Raw genomic sequence first — 21,035 nt, 5'->3', positions numbered from 1 at the left:
ATAAACTTCCTCTATTCCACCGGCTGGTGCAGTCTGTTTGTGCCATTTCGGGGTGCAGGAGACGGGGGACCCCCAACGCGCCGTCACACATTGTCCTACATTCTGTCACTATAAAGTCCCCATTTCCTGCAAATTTGTCATGAGCTTTGCTTCATTATGTCTCTGCAATGATTTATTTGTAACCCTTGTTCTGGTTTGCAATGAACTCCTTCTCCTCCTCTGTGGTCTTTCGGCTGATGATTTCACTTGACTACTGCCCCAAATTGTTCTGTATTTGTTAGCTCGCTTGCTAATGATTTCAGTGCCAAATTCATCCCTGAATTGATGTGTGGAAAGTGAGGCAAAGCTGCCTGTTCATCTAGTCCATTCTCTGGAAACCTCTTATGCAGAGGCTTACACAGCAGGGAGATGAAACATAGAACAGGTTCACTGCTGAATGTTCATCGGTTGTGCTTGATTTGGTTCGATTTTTCACACTGTTGCTCCAAGAGACTGTTTTACCGAGATCCTGCCCTCTCATCCTGTGGATCTGAGCCCTTGCTAATTTTACAGCTTCACTTGTTGTTAAAGCTTCACTTCTGCCAGCGTCTGGTCAGTTCTGCTAATTTGCGTGAGACATCATTTAATACAGCTGCAGTGACGTGGCAATTAGTGTCAGAGAGCTTATTCAGGCAGCACTTTGTTAATGGGTCATTATTTTCTCAGATTTCTTGTTCCAAATATTTAAGAAGGGGCTCATAATTACACAGCAAAATGTCTAGCTAGCCACCGTACTTCAGTTAGAGGTTTCAACGATACAGTCTCATTTTCTGTGACATTTGCTCTTTCCTCAAATTGTCCTCCTTGGACTGAGGAGCTGCAAAAGACCCTATAAACGGTCTTAAAAAGGATCTCTCCTTTCTTCAGCATTGGCACTTGGTTCCACGCATCCGCTAAACCCAGGTCTTCTCGATGTGCCACGCAGGGTTGTGCTGTTAAATATGGGATGCCCTGCTTGAGTTGTGTGGCAACACCATTGTTTTTCCCTAGTATGACTGAAGTGAACATCACTGTTTCATCACATCCCGCTTATTCAGGCTGTCAGAGGCTTAGACAGCAGCTGTAACAGCTTGTGCATTACAAGCAGATCATTGACTAATTCCACCAAACAGTCTTCTGCCCTGCCCATGCTACACCTCTGAACTTGAAGCAAATGATAAGCAAGTTGGTGACAGGAATCGCTGCGCTTTCATCAGTAATAAGCGTATGGTAGGAAGACAGGTGAATAGCTGTCACGATTCTGAATGGACAATGATGTCAATTGACTCCAAAACCTCAAAAGCAGAGTTTTTTCTGTGCCAACTTGTACATGCTGGTGCGTTCCCATGTGGAGCTGTTCATTTGTATTGGAAGCAGAAAATTATCCATGAGAATTTTTATTTCTTCTGGCTTTAAATGTTTTCTTTCCTTCAGTTCCAGTCTCTTCTGTTTCTCATTCGAGGTTTCTAAGAGCATAATTCACAGGTCAAATCCCAGGGGATGAGAATTTCTGCTCCTAAGAATATGTACAGCAGATTCACGACTTTGGCATGCAAAATCCTCCTCTTGTAGTTCAACGGCCTCTCCATTCCCATTTGTGGCCTGGGGAGAAGAAGCTGGATATTGTAGCCTTAGCACAAGTTTAGAAGGTCAAGTCCACATCAGCACTGTACAGGAACATGTCTCTCCGCTGTACACAGATCTTGCCTTTAGATCATTGAGATTCTGCTTCCTCTCTTTCATTCAGCCATTCTCCTTTGAGCGTGGGGCAGCATTTCTTAGGGTTTCCCGCTGTGTTGGTTGATGCTCTTTGCCTTCATTTACAAATGACTGTTATATGCTCCATTATATTTCCTGGCATAGAAGTTAAGCCGAGTGGTCTCTACTTTCTTGGGTTGTTCCTATTTTCCCTTTTATAGATAGACACTGTATTTGCCCATTTCCAGTCTTCTGGTATCTCTCCCAACCTTCATGACCTTTCAAAGACGATAGCTAAAGGCTCAGATACCTCCTCTATCAACTCCTTGAGCATTCTAGGATGCGTTTCATCCATCCCTGGTGACCTGAAGACATTTAATTTTTCTTACTAATTTTTCATTTCTTTTGTTTTTTTGTTTAACTTCTAAACCTTCCCCATTCCCACTAGCATCCACTACCTTAGGCATCTCGTGGTCATCAAACTTGTTGGTGAAAACTGAAACAAAGTGTCAGTAAGCACCTCTGTCATTTCCAGGTTTCCTGTTATTGTTTCTCCCTCCTCACTGAGCAATGGGCCTACCCTGTCCTTTGTCTTCCTCTTGCTTCTCACATATTTGTAAAATCTCTTTTTGTTACCCTTTCTGTCTCTAGCTAGACTGAATTAGTTTTGTGCATTCGCCTTTCTCATGTGGCTCCTGCCTAGCTGTGTTGTTTTCTTGTATTCATCCTTTGTTATTTGACCTAGTTTCTACCTTTTACACAACTCCTTTTTAATTTTTGGATCGTGTAAGAGCTCCTGGTGAAGCCAAGGTGGTCTCTTCCTGTACTTTCCATCTTTCCTGCTCAGTGGAATAGTTTGCTTTTGGGCCCTAATAATGTCCCTTGGACAAACTGCCAGTTGTCTTCCTCTCTTTTTCCTCTTCATCTTGCTTCCCATGCGAAACTTACGTACCACCTCTCCGAGATTACTAAAATCTGCCTTCCTGAAATCCACTGTCTCTATTTTGCTTTTCTCTCTTCTACCGTAGAATCAGGACCTCTATGATTTCATGATCTCTCTCACCCAAGCTGCCTTCCACTTTCAAATTTCAACCAGTTCCTCTCTATTTGTTGAAATCAAATCTAGAGCAGCTTTCTCAGCCTTCTGAAATAAAAAATTGTCTCCAATGCAGTCCAGGAATGTATTGGCTAATCTGTGCCTTGCTGTGTTAGTCTCCCAACATGTGTATGGATCGTTGAAGTCCCCCATCACCACCAAATCCTGTGCTTTGGGATGTTTTTGTGAATTCTTTTAAAACAGCCTCATCCACCTAGAATCATCGAAACCTAGGGCTGGAAGAGACTTTAGGAGGTTATTGAGTCCAGCCCCCTGCCCAATACAGGAGCAACCCCAACTCAATCATCCCAGCCAGGGCTTTGTCAAACCAGGGCTTACAAAGCTCTAGGGATGGAGATTCCACCCCCTCCCGAGGTAACGGATTCCAGTGCTTCACAACTCTCCTAGTAAAATAGTTTTTCCTAACAGCCAACGTAGACCTGCCCCACTGTAACTTGAGACCATTGCTCCTGTTCAGTCTTCCATCACTACCGAGAACAGCCTCTCTCCATCCACTTTGGAATCTCTCTACAGGAAGTTGCAGGCTGCTACCAAATCCCCCCTCACTCTTCTCTTCTGTAGACTAAATAATCCCAAATCCCTCAGTCTCTCCTCATAGGCCATGTGCTCCAGCCCCCTCATCATTTTGGTTGCCCTTGGCTGGATCCTCTCCAATGTGTCCACATCCTTTCTGTAGTGGGTGGCACAGAACTGGATGCAATACTCCAGATGTGGCCTCACCAGGGTCGAATAAAGAGGAATACAGGCAGTCCCCGAGTTACGCGGATCTGACTGACGTCGGATCCGCACTTACGAATGGGGCTTTCTCGCCCCGGAGCTCGCAGGCGGCGGGACCGCCCAGAGCTCAGCGGTCCCGCCACCTCGACCTCCGGGGCGAGAAAAGCTGCTCCCGGTGCCCCTGGTCTGCTGGGGACCGTCTCCAGCAGACCAGGGGCACCGGGAGCGAAGCCGCAGCCACGGCGGGGTACCGCGCTTCTGAGGCTTGTGGACCCTGGGGCAGAGCAGCTGGGGCACTGCCGGTTGATCCCGCAGCGCCGCTCTGGGCACTACTGGACCAACCCGGCAGCACCCCAGCTGCTCTGCCTCGGGCTTCCTGATTCAGCTGCTGATCAGTTTCAGCAGCAGCTGACTTGGGGACGCTTGGGGTTCTTTAGTTGAATCTGTATGTAAGTCAGAACTGGCGGCTGAATCTGGACGCCAGTTCCGACTTACATACAGATTCAACTTAAGAACAAACCTACAGTCCCTATCTTGTACGTAACCCGGGGACTGACTGTAATTGCTTCTCTAGATCTGCTGGCAATGCTCCTCCTCATGCTCCTTAAGAGGCCATTAGCCTCTTGGCTCCAAGAGCAAATTGTTAACTCATATGCAGCTTCTCGTCCACTGTAATGCCCAGGTCCTTTTCTGCCAAACTGCTACGTAGCCAGTCGGTCCCCAGCCTGTAACAGTGCTCTGGATTCTTCCGTCCCAAGTGAAGGACTCTACAGTCGTCCTTGTTGAACCTCATTAGATTTGTTTTGGCCCAATCTTCCAATTTGTGTAGGTCAATCTGGACCCTATCCCTGTCCTCTAGTGTATTTACCTCTCCTCCTAGCTTAGTGTCATCTGCAAACTTGCAATCCATCCCCACATCCAAGTCATTAATAAAGATGTTGAAAAAATCCGGCCCTAGAACCAATGCTTGGGGCTTTCCTCTTGAAATTGATCGCCATCCAGACATCAAGCAATTTATCACTAGCTATTGGGCCCGACAATCTAGCTCACTTTATATCCACATTACAGTCCATATGTTCAATCCATACTTCCTTAACTGCTGGCAAGAATATTGTGGGAGATCAAATGAAAAGTTTTGGTAAGTCAAGGTATATCACATCCACTGACTTCCCCATGTCCACGGAGCCAGTTACCTCATCATAGAAGCTAATCACATTGGTGACGCACGACTTGCCCTTCGGGAATCCATGTTGACTATTCCTGATCACTTTCCTCTTTTTTAAGTACTTCAAAATGGATTCCTTGAGGATGCCCGCCATGCTTTTTCTGGGGACTGAGATAAGGCAGACTGGTCTGTAGTTCACTGGATTGTCCTTTTCCCCTTTTAAAAGATAGACACTGCATTTGCTTTTTTCCAGTCATCCAGGATCGCTCCAAATCTCTATGAGTTTTCAAAAATAATGGCCAGTTCTGCAATGACATTTGCCAACTCCCTCAGAATCCTCGGATGTGTTAAATCCAGATCCATCGATTTGTGTATGTTTAGCTTTTCTAAATATTTCTTAACCTGTTCATTTTCCACGGAGGGCTGCCCAGCTCCTTCCCATACTGTCTTGCCTAGTGCAATAATCTATGAGCTGACTTTCTTTGGGAAGACAAAGGCAAAGAAAGCATTGAGTACTTCAGCTTTTCCCACATCACCTGTCATTAGGTTACCTCCCTCATGCAGTAAGTGCCCCACGCCATCGCTGAGCACCTTCTAATTGCTAACATGCTGTGACGGACTGGGCCATGTCTGGGCACAGCTGAAGGCATCTGCTCAGGGTGAATTGCTCAAATTCGGTGCTCCTTACAGCCCCCAGACTGGAGACCTTCCCAAACAGTCCACAAACCAGTCCCACAGAGCGCTTCAGCAGCCTGCCTGAAGCCTCACGAGCAAAACTCCTCCGACACCCCAGCGATATCCGTGCCCCACATGGCCCCGGGCCTCATACACAGGTGAGGGGTCTTAGAACCCAATCCCACCTACCCTGAACAAGCTCTGTCCGGTTCCAATAAACCAGCCACAGATCCCTGGTCAATTTACCCTCTGGACCTTACCCACAAATCACGCTGGGCCAATCCTTTAGCATCTAACTTCTAAAGGTTATTGCTACCAGAAAGAAAAGCATGAGAGTGAGGTTGCTAAAGTATCATACGTTCCATGCATCGAATCTCCCAGTTTTCGATGCAGGCTCTAGCAGAGATTAGAAGTCCTTGTTGCACATCCTAGGATCAGGACGGGTCCACAGTTCTTTCTGGCTCTTCAATCCCTGCACTGCTGCCTCTGGGATGAAGTGCTGAGCTGAGTACCAAGATGGAGTGGACCACATGGCATATTTATATACCTCCTTCCTGGGCTCTTCTTGGCTGCAGCAGCTCACCTGGCACAGTATCCCTGTGTTCCCTGCTGGCAGCCCTTAGGTGTCAGGCCTCATTCTTGAGGTGTATCCTTGGCCTATTGAGTGCCATTGTTCCACACAGCCTTGCTAATTAGCATGTCCATAGGCCAGGCTCTGCCCAATGCTCAAGCACATTCAGTATCCATACAAAGTACAGTAAAACTCCATTGGTCCGGCATCTGATGGTCCGGCACTCCTGATGGTCCGGCACCATCAGGAACCCGGAAGTGCTCCGGGCAGCCGGACCATTGGAACTGGTCTGCCCCCGGCTTCCCTGATTCAGACGCTGCTGAAACTGACCAGCGGCTGAATCGGGGAAGCTGGGGGCAGAGCAGTTGGAGTGCTGCCCGGTAGGTCCCATAGCGCTGCCCCTTTGGGCTGCGGGGCCAACCGGCAGCACCCCAGCTGCTCTGCCCCAGGCATCCCCCAGAGCAGCTGGGGTGCTGCCGGGTTGGTCTCGCAGCGCCATGGGGCGGCGCTACTGGACCAACCCGGCAGCACCCCGGCTGCTCTGCTGCAGGCGTCCCAATTCAGCTGCTGCTGAAACTGACCAGCAGCGGCTGAATCGGGGATGCCTGGAGCAGAGCCCGACCATGGGAGGGGGGGGGGGCTAAGACGGGTCTGGGGTGACATCTCCCCCCATCCGACCCGTCATAGCCCCCCCTTCCAATAGTCCGGTATAGCTGATAATCCGGCATCCCCTGGGTCCTAAAGGTACCAGATTATCAGAAGTTTACTGTACCTGCTTATAATTTCACACACAGACATTGTACAATCACATGAATAGCGTACATAGGATTAGCAGACAGTAAACTTCTATTCAACACCTCACATGGCCCCCTTTATACCACTTTTGGGGCAAACACACCCCCATGGGTGCAGCAGTGATCTGGCTGCTCCCCTCAAAATCCAGGAACGTGACACATGCCTGTAGAAACCTTTCTTGTTACCCATCACATCCCTTGCTAGCTACAAATCCAATTGTGCTTTTTCCTTCAGGACGACTCCCTTGCATTCTCAAGTATATTTAGACTCCTCCCAAGTCATCTCTCCAAGTTTCCACTTCTTATGAACTTCCTGTTTGTGTTTAAGATCACGAAGGATTTCCCTGCTAAGCCCATCTGGTTGTCCACCATATTTGCTTTTCTTACTGTGCATCGGGATGCTTTGGTCTTGTGCCTTCATTAAGGCTTCTTTAAAATCCTGCCAGCTCTCCTGGATTCCTTTCCCCTTCATGTTAGCACCTCAGGGAATCCTGCCCATCACTTCCCTGAGGGAGCCAAGTCTGCTTTTCTGAAGTCCAGTCCCCTCTTCTGCCTGGGTTGGTGGGCTGGAGTGGACCCCTAGCATGACATCACCCTTCTTTTTACCTCTTTTAACCTAACCCAGACACTCTTAACAAGTCTGTCTTCTACGCCTAGCTTCTCCTCAGCCCCGTGTACATTCTTAATAGATACGGCAACACCTCCTCCCTTTTATCCCTGCCTGTCAGTCCTGGGCAAGCTGTACCCTTCGGTATCAATATTCCAATTGTGTGTATTATCCCACCAAGTCTCTGGGATACCAACTGGGTCATCCTTGTGTTTCTTTATTAGCACTTCAAGTTCTTCCTGCCTATTCCCCGTCCTCCTTGCCTTTGTACACCAGCATCTAAGATACCAATTGGATTTTGCCCCCCACTTCTGCCTTGTCCCTCCTTTCTCTCTGCTGTTATAGCCCATGCTCCCTCCCATTTCCAACCCATCTCCCAGGTCTCCATGTTTTTCATTTGCCTGTGGGCTTTGGCCACCTGTCCCCATCAAAACTAGTTTAAAGCCCTTCTCACTAGGGGTATGTGTACACTACAATGTTAGTTCGAACTAACGGACGTTAGTTCGAACTAACATTCATAGCCGCTACACTAGCGCTCCGCTAGTTCGAATTTAAATCCAACTAGCGGAGCGCTTAGTTCGAACTAGGAAAACCTCATTTTACGAGGATTAAGCCTAGTTCGAACTTACTAGTTCGAATTAAGGGGTGTCTAGCCCCTTAATTCGAACTAGTGCGAGGCTAGCCCTCCCCAGGTTTCCCTGGTGGCCACTCTGGCCAACACCAGGGGGAAACTATTGCCCCCTTCCCGTCCCCAGACCCCTTAAAGGGGCACGGGCTGGCTACGGTGCCCGTGCCAGGTGCAAGCCTGCCAGCACCCAGCTAGCAGACCCTGCACGTGGCACGGCACAGAGCCACCCACCCGATGTCCCCCAGCCCACCCCCTCTTCCCGGGACCAGGCTGGCGGCTCCCGGGAGCTTGCCCGGGACCGCAACAGGCGGGCACCTTCCTGGGCTAGTGCGGACATCGTGGACCTCGTCCACGATCTCCGCACTAGGCACAGGAAGGTGGCCGTCTAGGTCAGGAGAGCTGCCAGCCTGGCCAGCCAGGAGCAGGTGTGCATGAAAATCAAGGGGGTCCACTGAGACCCCCGACCCTGAGCCCTGAGCTTACAATGTCCGTCCTGGGTCAGACCAAAGGTCCATCTAGCCCAGTAGCCTGTGTGCCGACAGCGACCAACCCTAGGGACCCTGGAGGGGATGGACCGAAGACAGTGACCAACCCATTTGTCTCGTGCCATCCCTCTCCAGCCTTCTATCCTGTCCCCGCTCCATCTCCTCTTTTCTAAGCTGAACAGTCCCAGTCTCTGTAGCCTGTCTTCATCTGGGACCTGTTCCCAACCCCTGATCATGTTAGTTGCCCTCCCCTCTCCCAGCCTTTCTCTTCCCCTCTCCCACCTCCTTTTCCCAGTCTCCCCCAGTTTTGTTCAATAAAGACAGAGTCAATGTTGGAAGAAACGTTATCTTTATTTTGTACATCAATAAGAAGGGGGGCTAGGGAAGGGTAAGTGGAAGGAGGTGAGGGAGGAATGGGGTACGAGCCCCCGATGGGGAGGACTGGGCTGGCTCTGCGGGCTTCTGGGGGTGGAAGCTCTCCTGCAGCCCCCCCAATTGCCCCCTCTCCCCAGATGGCAGCCTGCAGCAAGTGCAGCCGGGCTGATGGCCGAGTGGTGTGATGTGCCCAGTGTGGGTACTCCGGGCACTCCAAGCCAGGACTGCTTTGCAAGCGGGGCACCCCTTAGAACTGTCTGTCCGTGATGGGGATCGGGACCCTTTAAAGACAGCCCTCGGCTAGCCTGAGACAGCATCTCCACGCTCTAAGTCCTCCTCTGATGCCCTGCCGGCACTGCTTCCGGCCATCCTTAAGCCCTGTTCAGGGTCCACTCAATGTGGACTTGCTAGTTCGAATTAGCAAAACGCTAATTCGAACTAGTTTTTAGTTCTAGACGCGTTAGTTCGAATTAGCTTAGTTCGAATTAACTAATTCGAACTAAGTTAGTTCGAATTAACGTTGTAGTGTAGACGTACCCTAGGTTAGCCCCTCTGTGACCAAATACTCTCTTCCCCTTCCTCGAAAGGTGAACCCCATCTCTGCTCAGCAGTCCTTCTTCTCGGAGCAGCGTCCCGTGGTCAAGGAGGCCAAAGCCCTCTTGGTGGCACCATCTTTACTGCCAGGCACTCACCTCCAGGATGTACCTGTCTCTGCCTGGGCCCCGAAAATTGACAGGAAGGACTAAGGAGAACACCACCTGTGCACCAAACTCCTTCCCCTGTGCTCCCACAGCCCCGTAATCACCCTAGCTCCTCTCAAGGTCACACCTTGCAGTATCATTAGGGCCCACATGGATGAGAAGCAGGGGGTAGTAGTCAGGAGGTTGGATATTCCTCAGCAATGCCTTCGTAATATCTGGGATATGGGCCCCTGGCAGGCGGCATACCTCCCCAGATGACATGTCAGGGCGACAGATGGGTGCCTCAGGGGTGATTCCTTCTCTCCCTTATTCAAAACAACATAACAGTTCTCTGGAGCGATAGTGGAAGGGTTAGTAGCACAGGATGGAAAACACCAGACTGAAGAGAAGGAAATAGCTCATTGAGTTTTGCCACCAAAGGCAAATCAAGTATAAAACACTCAGGAGGATTTCACAAAAGCATGTTGCAAGTCTGTACAAAGCAAAACTGACTCCAAAGGGATCAGTTTCTGAGGCCCAGTGAGATTCAGAACTGCTTAAGAACAATCTATAATACATCTGATTTCACTGAACAATTACTATTTGCTGTGGTAGCTTCTAAAAGATAGTAACTATCTGGATTCCATCTGCTGAAGCCCAGAAAGGCACTACCCAGTGAATCACAGCTAGAATCCTAAATAATTCCAGTTAGACAGGCCAGTTTCTTCTGCCTCTTTGTCGACTTCCCAAAATAACAAATCCAAATCCTGTACAGTTTAGAGTAGGAATAATGTAAACTTAGTTAACCCACATGGCCCCTCCCTGGGAGCAGCTCAGAAGCCACCATGCCACCCGGGCCCCACAACCAGCACTGGGGACAGCAGAGAGATGCCAGGCTCAGCCTCCTACCCCCACTGAACCCACAACTAGCAACAGCTTCCCTTCCACCAGTAGGACGGCGACTGCAGGCCCAAAGCCGTTAAGAGCAAATGGAGGATGAACTTCAGCCACTTCTATAACTTGAGGGTCATCAGCCCCTAGAGTCCCAGGCTGTAAGGCCAGAAGGCACAGCCCTGCTCCCCGAGTCTGAGCTCCTGCACCACACAGGCCCTAGAAATTCCCCACAAGAATTCCTGGGTCACCCACAGCCCCATGTGTCTTCACCTTTGACTGGGTTCTATGGACCAGTTCTGGCTCTTAGAGAAGCGGATGGTTTCAATAGAGCGCTCTTGTATCTGAATCCTGGCAGATTAATGTCTTGCCTTTCCAGGGCAGAAAAACCCATTGGCTCCTTCTTTTTCTTCCAGGCTGTGTTCCTTCTTTGAAAGACTCACCTCAAGGGAGCACAGACACAGCCGAGTGCTCCGGGTGGTGGTCCAACCTGCAGCAGCCGAGGCATGCGCCGGCCTCAGCCAGCAGGAGCAGGCCTTGCCTGAGGAGCCCAAGAGAACCAGAGGCTCCTGGAAGATCCTGTCAGGCATAAGAAGACTCTGTGTCTGCAGCCAGTGTGGCAGCTCCCTGGCAGAGGCTGAGGAGGAGAGAAGAGCTTCCTCTCCCAGGCGGTGGACACGCTTCTCCCTGAAGAAGAGGAAGAAGAACTCAGCGGAGAAGCAGGAGGAGCCAGAGGAGGAGAAGCCACCGGAGAGCCCAGACAAAGACCAGCTGGATCCCACAGGTGAGGATACAACCCACCCGGTGAGAGGGGAGCATGTGAGGGACACTGACCCCAGTCACTGTACAAGGCTTGAGCATTAGGGCCGTCTCCTGGGACAGCGATGGGCTCCTCAGAGGCTGGAATCCATCAAGTGCCAGACGCTCTGGTACAGGGGGGCAGGTTCCTCCCTGAAGTGGGAAGAACAGACAATGGCAGGGCACAGCTCTCTGGGGGTCTGGCATCCCCAACCTAATCCGGCACCTCCCTCCCTTCCAGATACCCTACCCCAGCCGGCTCCTGCACCTTCCCTCCTGTTCAGACCTCACCGCCTCCAGCACCCAAAGTCCCAGGCCACTCCAGCACCCTACCCCCCACCCACACTCCCACCCTTACTCCCTCCTGCACCACTATCCTTATCCCATGCCCTGGCAGCCACCTCCCGCACACCGAACCCCTCATCTTGGACTCACCCCAAAAGCTAGGGCAGGTCATACAAATCTACTATCACGGGTATGGAAAAGAGGTAATCTGGCCCATAGGAATCCTTGAACTCTGGTCCTTTCTTGTCTCCCTCCACTCTCCATGGGGCTGGAGCACCGGAGGGGTGAATCCTAACACCAAATCCCCCCCCCCCCCCCCCCCGGCCCCTTTGCTTAATTATTTTGATTTTGATTAATAATGTTTCCTTTCTTACCAGTTATACACCTCCCAGCCCCGTGTTATAGCTCCAGTCATCTTTCTCTGCCTGGATCCTCTATTTTGGGAGCTGGGCCCAGAAGGCTCAAGCAAATCCCCACCCCCCCCTTCGATCTCCCCAGCAGGCCACCCAGCCTCTCCTGGAAATGGCTTGGGGAGCCACAATACAAATTTTGACTCAAGCAAGGGAGGGGGCTGCTCGGCTCCAAAAGTTTGAAACAGGAGCTCGGGCAGGGAGGTGGTAGCTCAGGGTGTAGAAAGAGGAGCAGCGAGGGGCTGTGTGTGAACAGGGGGTAACTACGTGCTGTGCCAGGAGGGCTCCCCTGCAGCCCCTGTTCCCAGAGGGCTCTGGTGGCCACGGAGCCAGGTCCCCTCTCACCGGCTGTGAGACAAGGGGGTAGGAGCAGTGTTCCCGCTAAGATTTTCCAACCTTGGGCCGACTGAATTTTCTCATGTGCAACACCAATATCGCGGTGGTGTGTGGTGTGTGGACCCAAACCCGTGGGTATAAATATGTATTTTCAATAGGCCGTGGGTGTGGAAGAAAATATATTGGGTGTGAATTGGGGAGAGCAGGGGCAAAGGAGGAGGCAGAGAATAAACAGAACTGAATGAGCATCAGGGGAGTGTAACGGGAGAAAACAGGATCCCTGCTGGGCCAATTCCCCAGCGGGAGGCAGGGGAGGAGGAGGGTGCGAGGGAGGCTGCTGCCCTGTTCGCAGTTCACCGCGCAGGGAAGACTTGGAGCAAAGTAGAGAAGTTGGCCTGATCTGAAGGTGCCTGTAACCTCCCCAGCTTTCCCATGTGGGCGGTGGCAGCCAATGCAGCACAATTGATCCCTCCTCCCCTTCAGCATGGGCTGGGTCACATGATCCCCCAAGTACGTCCTGGCTCCCTGATTTGCTCCCCCAGCCAGTACGGACCCTGCAGGGGGCTGGGAGGGGTGGGGGGACGGGGTGGAGGCTGGAGGCAGGACACCCTCCTCCACCACAGGAGAGCGAGTGCCCCATGTCCTTCCCCAGCCAATCAGGAAAGGGATTCGCACGCAGCTTCCAGGGATCCTTGGATGGGAGCCGAGGGGCAGCTCCAACCCCCTGCGCCAGCAGCAGCTGCTGGAGAGGAGGGAACAGAACCGTTAAAAAGGGACCAGGGGTCACCCCGTCCAAAGGTCGCAGCAGCTCTCAACTGGGAACTGGGCTGGGCTGGGCCATCACTTCCTGGGGTGTCACACGGGAAACGAGGCCTGTTCCCATCACTGCAGGAAGGGGGCGAGGGCCGGGGAGAGGAGAACGCACCGTGGGAGAGACTCTGCCCCTAGGGGAGAGAAGCCCAGTGGGGAGAGCCCCCAGCTGAGAGTCATGGGAGCGGCGCTCTCTGCTCGGCCCTGCAAGCACCTTGCTGTGTGACCCTGGGCAAGTCACGTCAGGGCTCTGGGCCCCGTGTCCTGCTGTCGCCCAGGGTAACACATTCAAACCAGCGCGTCTCCTCTGCTCCAGGGGTGGAGAACGAGCTCTCCCAGAAGACGCCCAACGGGGCGGAAGGGAGCGAAGAGGAGGAGGAACCAGACCGCCGGCCCACCCCATTAGCACAGAGCAGCGCCCACATGACTATGGGAATGAGGCTTGTGACTGAGCCAATGGGAAGCATCCCCTGCGGGGCGCGTGACTATGTGCCGGAGCCAGTGTCTCAGAGGAGAACACACCCCCCCCCCCCCCCCCCCCCCCCGGCTCAGGGACCAAAGGAAACACTCCTACGTGTGACCAGCTCCCTGGAGCAAAGCCGTGTAATATGGGGGCTTTCTGGGAGCACCACGCCGAGGGTGGAAGCAGGGCTCTGCAAGAGCTCTCCAAACCCTCGCCTGGCACCGGGGGAGGCTGCTCAATCAAAGGTCTCAGCAGGCTCCTCCATGCTCACTAGGCCCTGCCAGCCCCCAGGGAGCGAGTGTCCCAGGGCAGCTGCCCAGTGGAAATGCTCAGTCCCTACAGGCTCTGCCCCTGTTCATTGCAGACCCTCGGGGAGCCCCCTGCCTCAGCCCAGCCCACAGCCCTGCTGCTGGCAGCCGTGAAGGCTCTGCCGGCCCCCGCCCTGGAGAGCTTTTGGGCGGCGGAGGAGGCGCTGAGAGCCACCGTGTCCCAGCAGCAGGAACCATTTGGCTTTGCACTTTGCCCCGGTGCCTGTGATGTGTGATCCTGCTGCCCGGCCCCACCGGCTCCGGTGCCCGCCCCGGAAATTAGACTGGTGCAGGGAGGGCTCTGCCCGAGTCCATTTCTACAGCCCCTTCCTAGGAGGTGTGAGCATCAGTCACTGCCCTGATCAGTTGAGCTCCATCGCCCTCTGGGGAGGCAGGAATTCTACCCGCGTGACACGGGGACCTGGGACCAAGAGCGGCTCAGTGACTTGGTGACGTTCCTGCCCTTCTCCGAGCGCCGTCTGCCAGGAGGGGTGACCTGGCAGGAGGCCGCTCTTGGGCAATCCCCCCCCCTCAGCTTTCTGGCTGCCTCCAGGTGGGAGACGTCGTGGGAGAGATTTTCACCTGGCTGGACGACGTCGAGGACCCCAGAGCCAGAAGAGCCGCGCTGGGAACCATCGCCCTGCTGGCTCGCGCCCACCCCCGGGACGTGGTTCCAGCCTGTGTGGCCCACGCGCCGCCATGGGAGAGGTAGGGAGAGGCTGTTATCACCTCAGCCCGATTTCCCCTCCCCTCCTCCTCCAGGGCAGAGCGCGGGAAAGGCCTGGCAGGCCACAGCGATGGAGCAAGCTCCCTGCTGGGCACGGGGCTGTCCCTGCCTCCTGAGGGGAGATGCCCAGGCCCAGCCCCTTGGAAACCAGCCCCTCCCTCTTCCCTGCCCAGAGTGCAGACGTGACAGGTCCCTGGAGAGTTCCAGCAGGCTCCTGATTTCTGTGGTCACCCCACTTCCCGCCAGCTCCACCAGAGGGGCAGGACCAGGCTATGGGGAGCATCCCTGGGCCGTGACTCCAGCGTAAATGTCACCGAGCAGCCTTTGGTGCAGGCTGGGCTGGGTGGTGTCACGCTGTGCGCAGCCCCAGGGCAGTTACTGGAAGCAGCGGCACAGGCTGCAGGAGCAATGAGGCCTCTGGGAAGGGAATAAATGAAGAGCTCGCGGAAGGGACTCACCCGCCTCAGCCTTCCAGCCCCCGGGCGTCTCCTCTAAGGCCCCCTTTCCCGCCGGCCTTCCCAGCCTCTCCCTGGGGACACAAGGGGGGGCAAGCAGGGACGCTCGGATTTCGGTTTCTGACCTTGCAGAGGTGCCAGGGAGCTGTGGAAGGCCTTGGGGGAAGAAGCACAGCTCCCCCGGCACGTGCTGCACCAGCTGCTGGACAAGCTCCGGAAGAGCCACCGGGAGGAGAGGAGCCGCAGCGTGTCTCTGGCCGTAAGTGAGACTGGCGCTGTCACGTAGCGAACTCGCCACCGAACACGGAGGCCCCTCACTTGGAGCTCAACCCCGTGTGCGTCCCAATGCTCCAAATCAACCCTGCAGCTCCCTGCACACAGGGCTTAACTCCCTGTGCTCCAAATCAACAGGGCAGCTCCCTTCACACAGGCCTAGCAGCCAGAGGTGTGTTAGAACTCCTGGTGGGATTGGTGTGGAGGGCCAGGGGGACCCAGGCCACCCTCTCCACCGGGTCCCAGTGCACCCTGTCAGCGTTGGAGTGGGGCACCACTAGCTGGGTGGGGAATCCAGCCGAAAGACGCCAAGCACCCGGGGTTCAACTACCCGCCCTGGGCTGCTTCCTGCCAGCTTCTCTCCCATCTTGAGCGCCGTCTCTTTCCTCCAAACCGGGGCTTCTGCTGAGGTTCCCTGCTGACTGGTGACGGCGTCCGGGTGCACATGCGCTTCTCCTCGGGAGCCCCAGCGGCACCTCTGCCCCCGTAGGCCTCAGCCCTGTCTGAGCTGCTCCACCGGCCTTTCTAGCTACCTCCAGCTGGAGCCCGCCCAGCACGCCTGTGGGGGTGCGACCTTCTCTGCTAGGCAGCCAGGCTTCACCTCTGCAGCCCCAGTGCAGGGTCGGGACACCACGTGCCAGGGCTGATCTCCACTCTGAGCACAGAACGTGGGGACCTGCAAGAAAACTTAAAAAAATGAAGCTTGGTCTTTGCAGTCGCTGCTTACAACACTCCCCAGAGTCACAAATTTACTAACTTTGGGGGGAGCTTCCACCATCAAATGACTTATCCTTAAACACAGAGACCTTCCCTTGCTGGGAGTTTTAACCCAATAAGAACAGTTGGAGGGTGAGTTTGTAAGAGGCTCGAGTGTGTGTTAAAACTACGGATGCGTTTCTTCTTATTTGACATTTGTAATTCACTTTGCTCTGCCCTTTCTCACTTGCAAACACATAAATCCCACAGCTAGTGCTTAATAAAATCACTTTTGTTCACTATCAAGCGTTGTGTAAACAGTTGTGACCTCAGACCACAATAGACTCAATGTCTGTATAGCTCTGGGGGCGGGGCAGGGTCTCTGCTCTGTGCCTCGGCTGGGGGAGACCAGGAGACCTGGCCCAGCAGGACAGTGTAGCGAGAAGCTCTTGAGTGCCAAGAAGCGAGTGTCAGCGGCTTTGCCAGCGCTCTGGGAAACGCTCCCAAGGAGTCTTCTGTGATCGCGCCCGTGACACGGATCCTGCCGGGGGCAGGCAGGAATGGGCGCAGCGACACCGCCCGGTGCCCCTCGCTGAAACTGTCTCCCTGCTTGAGGACTACGTGGCCTCAGAGGAGCCAGGGAAGCCAGACCCCAAGCCGGGGCATCTGAGGGAGTCAAACGAGCAGCACGGTCGGGGTCCCTCTAACTGGGGCAGGAGGATTTGAACCCGACCCGGCAGAAGTTCCCATTGACCCTGGTGAAGTAGTTTGGGATCTTGGGGGGATGTTCTCCAAGAGCAAAGGAGTGACCCAACCCTCCAAGGCCTGGCAGCAAGGGGCAGACACAAGCCAGGGAGATGGTCAACCTCAGTGCTGGCTCCAGGGTCCCGGTTTGAGATCAGCAAGGACCTTCTTAATCGCCGGGTCCAGCACCCACTGACCAAGACCAACATCTGCCAACTACTGCTCCCGTGACTGCTCTGCCAGGAGTTGTTGTGCCTGGGACGTGCAGTGCCCTGGGCCAGACCCTTCGGGAGAGAGAAAACTCTACAGAGAGTAGCCCGGCAGGTTTTCTGGCTGGGGAGGAAGCACGTGCCCTGAGTGCCAGAAAAGCAGCCCAATAGTGATCAATGCAGGACCACTGATGCCCTTATCCCTGGCAGGGACACCTTGTGAGAAGATTGGCTTAGATCTGGTGGAACCCTTCTAGAAGAGCAGGATGGACCATTAGTCCACCTCCGTGCTAGTGGGCTACGCTGTTATGCTTAATCGAAGCAACGAGATCTTTTATAGGGGGAAAGGCAGTACGCCGCATCGATTGAGAATACAACAGTTGCATATGCTTTTCGAACAGACACAAAACATCATGCATACACAGTTCTGCCAGATGATATAGTTACCAGTCCAGAGTCTGTGTCAATCTAGTGGCCAGGTAGATTGAGCACAGGGGGGAGCAGGGCCTTGTCGGTCGATCGATCCGATACTCCTCTCCAGATAGTGTGGCAGACGAACGCAAAGTTCCATAGCAAAGCACCCTGCTTTATATATTCCTTCTTCTTGTTAAAATCCATGGATCTCGCTCTGTCCACTTGTGACCGGAATGTTATCTTTTGATGTGAGTGTTCCCAGAACATCTCTCGAAGGTTCATCCTGTTGTCAATCGTCCTTTCGGGTGGCTTGCTCCGCTCTAAGGCTCATCAATCTGCCAATTATTCAATCTTCTCATGAGTAGGGGTACGCATTGGTGGTTATAGATGACTCCTCTGCAGTCAGGTTGTCTCATCCTCAGGACTTCGCTCACACTCGCTCAACCCCCTCCTTTGACCATCTGGTTCTAAAGCCATATAACTTTGCATCTTATCTCAACACATTCACACTTCTTACATGCACAAGTCTCCGGGGTTACAGAACTGCATGGAAAAGCAAAACCATTGTAAATTAAACAATTACAGCTTGGCCTTCAACATTCGCAGAATTCCTCTAATCTTACTAACACAGCCAAAATACCCAGAACTGGTTTTCTACTTCGGAACAAAGAAAATAGACCTTCAACTGAAAGGACTTGATTTGTAAACTATTAAATGTATATTAATATATATATATGCCTTATATTGCTATATTACTGCTACGTTACTATACCTAAAATAAGAAATAAAAAAGAAAAAAACTCAATCCTAACAACGCTACCCGGTGCCCCAGACAGTCCCCCCACGAGCTGTTATTCCCAACGAACTCCTGAAGGTGCTTGCGAGGGTCGGGCTGCTGTGAGAGACGTTTAATGGACCAAGGGCCTAATGTGACCTGAAAACTCATGGCAGAGCTATGCTGCTTCTCGAACATTCACACCCCTAGAGCCTCGGTCTGCCCCCACAGACAGGTGGGTGAGAAGAGGGATTCAACAAGACACAAAACTGCCGTGGAAGTTCATGGAAGATGATCCTCGACACAAGGATAAGTTGCTACCTTGGGCCCAGAACACACAAGCAGCCCAGCATGATGGGGGAGTGAAAACGAGGACCTACAAACCGGGACCTGCTGGAAAGCCAGTCACTGGGAGCAACGTGGGGTCTGGACTGAAACTGCATCGACCTCCCGGCATCGCCCCAGCTCCCTGCTGCTTGTGGCACTGGAGTTACTCAGGCAGCAGAGGGATCGTGGGATGCCCTGTACATGCGCCTAGAAGTTTGGGTCCCCTCATGATGGTGTCGCCCCCTCCGGTCAGGCCTGGGAAGGGGAAGGGCGAGGTCTAGGCCATGGAGAGAGATAATGGAGAATAATGTCAGCTGGACTCTTCTGATCTTTCCAAGAGGTTCCCTTCTGCACCCATTCTAGCAATGGAAGACGGGTCAGGGGCCATCACATCTCCCCTCCCCCCGAGGAACTAACCCTCCTTCCTCAGAAGCCACAAGGATGTGAGAAACGGCACCAGCATGACAGCAAAATGCCATGGGAGCGGATGGGAGGTGGGGACAGCTCAGTGACTTTTCTGTCTCGTTCTGACTCCAGGCTATGGACACGCTCTATGAGATCTTTTTCCTGTGGGGATACCGAGAAGCCATCTTGCAAATGTTTCCCCACTTGCTCCTCCTCTGCGTCAGGCAGGTGCAGCATGTGCTGGACCTGCGCCTGCCAGGGACCTGGACGGCCAGCCAGAAATCCAGCCCTGAGGGATCCAGCCGCCTCAGCCCCTTGAGGTAACGGCAGAAAGGAAGGGGAGGAACAGATTTGATCTGCTGCACCCGCAGGTCACACACAGCCCCTGCGGAGCCCAGGTGCAGTTCTGGGCAGGTATGTCTGGGGGGAGCGGTGCTGGGCACCCGTGTGCTTGTGAGTCACGCTTGCTCCTCTGACCCCACCCACAGGTCGGCTCCTTCCCAGCACAGGCAGGGACCACGTCGGTACCTCCCCATGCGCCACCTGCAGCACTGGGGCCCGGCCCGGCAGGGGGGCCGTGTCACAGGCAGGAGCAAGAGGGACCATGAAGCTGATTCCGTGTGGACTCCCCTGGGGGGAGCCGGGGAGCCCGAAGGCACCTCAGCTGCTGCAAACGGGCAGAGTTTTGCTCCCTCGCACCAACTAAGGATCTGGCCCATGTGCCCAGTGACCTGGTGCCGGCCCCAGCGAAGAGTCGGGTGTTGGACCATTGGGAGCGAGGGCACCGAGCATCTGCAGAAGCTGCAGTGTCGCCACCTGCCAAAACCTCAGTGAGCCCCGACAGGGTGCTGGGTCCATCCCGGGGGAAACCGGCTACTGCTGACCATGCCTTGTGCCCCAGGCCTTGAGCGGGTTGGGCTGCAGTAGATTTCTGACACCAGGATTTTTTTTTCTTTTTGAGTTTAGCACGTCCCTGGAGGCCGTGAAGACCCTCTTTTCCATGCCCAGATACTGGAAGGAATTTGCCAGTATCCAGTTACAGCAGGGCTGGGAAATGATCGCCTCCCGCCATCACTTCTCCCGAGGGGTGGGCTTGATCGCAAGGTAGGAGTCTCAAGTTTCCTCTTCCTGTGGCCTGTCTGGGCAATGGGAGTTGGGCGGGAGATCCTCCTCTGCCCCAGCCGGCCCTCTCAGCCCCGCAATGGGGGAGGGACTGTCTCTCCCTTTGGTAATCCCGGGGACTTTCCCTTTGCTCTTCCAGAACCATGGTCGAGCACCAGAACCCACAGGTCCCTGTGGTTCTCAGAGAGGCCATCGCCATCGTGCAGAGTCGGGAGGAGGAGGAGGCGCTGAGAGAAATCGCCCTGACTTTCTGCACCGAGGTGAGAGTCCGGAGCGGCCTGGCACATGTGGGCTTGTGCAGAGCAGCTCAGACCCCTCCTGGGCCAATAGGGGCTGGGGCCCATGGCCAGCGGTTCAGCAATCTCACAGCCAGCCAGCTCCTCTGCCCACGCAGATACTAGCGGGACTGGGCAGAGTGGAGGGGGGCAGGGTGAGATTGCTCCTGGCTGCATGCACCTCCCTGGGACATGTGACAAGAGGAGATGTTTCTCCAGCACCCCAAGCCCGGGCCTCTCTCCTCGCCTTCCCCTGGGGTTTCTTTTTCCTCTGCCACAGCGCTCTGCCCAGGACGCTTAGCGGTGCCCAGAGAGTCCTCTGTCCCTGGAGTTCATTAGGCGCTTGTGGATTAGTTGCCCTTCTAGGAATGGACCATTTCAAACACCAGCCACTGGCTCCTTCACTCCAGAGATTTTGTGCAGCAGAAAGTGGCCAGTTGGCAAAGATGATGGAGCAGGCACAGAGCAAAGGCAGATTTCTGCTCCTTAGCCTGACGCTGATTTTCTCTTTCCAGTTTCTCCAGAGTCCTTCCATCCTCAGCACTGTCACCAAATCAGACCTCCAGGAACACCTGATGGAATGGAGCCGAGACAACAACCCTGCGATACGGAGGCTCTGTCTGCGAGGCCTGGCCAGTGTTCTCTTCTGGCCGGGGAAGGTGAGGGCACATCTCAGGGCTTGCTGGGGTGACTGCTGGCTAGCCAGTGTGGGGAACAGCAGTGCTCTGTGTGGCTGGTTTGGTGCCTCAGAGGGAGGGCCCCAGTCGTGGGCTGGAAGTCGC

This window comes from Pelodiscus sinensis, unplaced genomic scaffold (assembly GCF_049634645.1).
Source record: "Pelodiscus sinensis isolate JC-2024 unplaced genomic scaffold, ASM4963464v1 ctg39, whole genome shotgun sequence".
Taxonomy (NCBI): Eukaryota; Metazoa; Chordata; order Testudines; family Trionychidae; genus Pelodiscus; species Pelodiscus sinensis.
This window is presented reverse-complemented; position numbering follows the sequence as displayed.